The sequence below is a fragment of the Aegilops tauschii genome, chromosome 4 (genome assembly GCF_002575655.3).
Source record: "Aegilops tauschii subsp. strangulata cultivar AL8/78 chromosome 4, Aet v6.0, whole genome shotgun sequence".
In the NCBI taxonomy this organism is placed as follows: Eukaryota; Viridiplantae; Streptophyta; class Magnoliopsida; order Poales; family Poaceae; genus Aegilops; species Aegilops tauschii.
The window spans coordinates 154,395,030-154,397,820 of record NC_053038.3 but is presented as its reverse complement, the minus strand read 5'-3'; positions in this window follow the sequence as shown (position 1 = coordinate 154,397,820).

Here is a 2,791-nt window from a genome sequence, read left to right as displayed (position 1 = left end):
GGCTTTAGTATGCCCTTTTATATTATTTTTGGGACTAACTTATTAACCGGAGGCCCAGTGCCAGTTGCTGATTTTTTGCCTATTTCAGTGTTTCACAGAAAAGGAATATCAAATGGAATCCAAACGGAATGAAACCTTCGCGAGGATCTTTCTTGTAACAAACGCAATCCAGGAGACTTGGAGTGGAAGTCAGAGACGCAACGAGGCGGCCATGGGGCAGGAGGGCGCGTCCGGGGGGGGGGGGGGGGGTAGGCGCGCACCCGACCCTCGTGGGCCCCTCGTAGCTCCACCGACCTACTTCCTTCGCCTATATGTACTCTTATACCCTGAAAACATCCAGGGGAGCCACGAAACCACTTTTCCACCACCGCAACCTTCTGTACCCGTGAGATCCCATCTTGGGGCCTTTTCCGGTGCTCCCCATAGGGGGAATCGATCACGGAGGGCTTCTACATCAACACCATAGCCTCTCCGATGATGTGTGAGTAGTTTACCACAGACCTTCGGGTCCATAGTTATTAGCTAGATGGCTTCTTCTCTCTCTTTGGTTCTCAATACAAAGTTCTCCTCGGTGGTCTTGGAGATCTATTCGATGTAATACTTTTTGCGGTGTGTTTGCTGAGGTCCTATGAATTGTGGGTATGATCAAGATTATCTATGAACAATATTTGATTCTTCCCTGAATTCTTATATGCATGATTTGATATCTTTGCAAGTCGCTTCGAATTATCAGTTTAGTTTGGCTTACTAGATTGATCTTTCTTGCAATGGGAGAAGTGCTTAGCTTTGGGTTCAATCTTGCGGTGTCCTTTCCCAGTGACAGCAGGGGCAACAAGGCACGTATTGTATTGTTGCCCTCGAGGATAAAAAGATGGGGTTTATATCATATTGCTTGATTTTATCCCTTTACATCATGTCATCTTGCCTAATGCGTTAGTCTGTTCTTATGAACTTAATACTCTAGATGCATGCTGGATAGCGGTCAATGTGTGGAGTAATAGTAGTAGATGCAGAATCGTTTCAGTCTACTTGACATGGACGTGATGCCTATGTTCATGATCATGCATAGATATTCTCATAACTATGCGCTTTTCTATCAATTGCTCGGCAGTAATTTGTTCACCCACCGTAATATATGCTATCATGAGAGAAGCCACTAGTGAAACCTATGGACCCCGGGTCTATTTTCCATCATATAAGTTTACGATCTACAATTCTAGTTTACTATTTAATTTATTTTGCAATCTTTACTTTCCAATCTATACAACAAAAATACCAAAAATATTTATCTTATTATATTTATCAGATCTCACTTTTGCAAGTGGCCTTGGAGGGATTGACAACCCCTTTATCGAATGGGGTTGCAAGGTTCTTGATTGTTTGTGCAGGTACTGGGCGACTTGCGTGTAGTCTCCTACTGGATTGATACCTTGGTTCTCAAAAACTGAGGGAAATACTTACGCTACTTTGTTGCATCACCCTTTCCTCTTCAAGGGAAAACCAACGCATGCTCAAGAGGTAGCAGCGACCAGCCCGTCAATGCTACAGGGATGGTCGCTGGCGCGGGCGCGGGGGCAGCAATCACCGCGGCCAGCTCGTTCAGGGCCATGTCCATGAGGCCCCATTCCTCCTTATTTCCTATCTCCTCCGGCTCGGAGTCGACTTCTCCAAACTGGAAGACTAGTGGCAGATGATCCTTCTGCGCCATGGCATTGATGGAGGTCCGCTGGAGGGGAATGGGAGGCAAACAGTAAGGCCGCCCGTATTAAACTGTGGCTCGGGTGCAATTGATGGAGAGGATGCGAGCAAGGTGGGCGGCCATGGAAGTCAAAGGGCTCGCTTCCAAGTGAGCCTGCCCGGCGTACAACTCACAGCTTCCCGGTGAGCCTGCGAATTGGAGGACAGCTTGCACGCCTCGCGGTGAGCCTGCGCTCACATGCCTCCTGTTCAGTCAAGCAGTTGTCCACCCGGCACCTCCTAGCCATTAAAAGAGTGACGCGTGGCATCACGTGAATGGTTAACAGGACGCAAACGATTTAAGTCATACAAAATGTTTGAGATTTTAAAGTGGCAGCTATTTGTTTTAAAATGCCTTTGTTGACTGTTATTCGAGTGCGCCTTCTCTCAAAATGGACACGAAAAATACCACAGCAAGTCAGGTGGCATTCCATGATAGATGCCAAGTTTTATGAATTTCAGACGAGTTTTTGGATTTACTAGAATTTAAAAACAAAGTATCTCAATGTTTTGCTGGCAATCAACAGTGCCTTGGTGTTTGAAATTCATTCCCATTTCTTGCATGTGACCTAAGCATGCACCCAAGGACACACATTTGATATGTCAACCCATTTTTATGCACTGGAGCATGTGCATGTAGTTCTAATTTGAATTATGCATATAAAATGCCTAGAAAACTCAGTTAATGTATAAAAATGTCCAAACAAACCCCGAAATTGCAAACTTTAACACGACACTTTTGTTGCTCTATGTTGCCACTAGGAAAAAAAATTGAAAACAACAAGAGGCAACGAATATCGTTTCATCCACCAAGGAGGCACATTCCCTATAGGAACCATGAGGCTTGTTGTTAGAAGCTCTATTATGTGAGAAGCTTATACCCAAACCTGCCCCGAATGGGACAATTTTTTAACACGGCGTGATGATGCCGTTCCATGAAAGCCTGCCAAGTTTCATGAATTTCAGACGAGTTTGGGATTTACTAGAATTTGAAAACCATGTACCTCAATGTTTGCAGCCGAGCGACGGTGGCAAGGTGTTTGACATTCGTTCC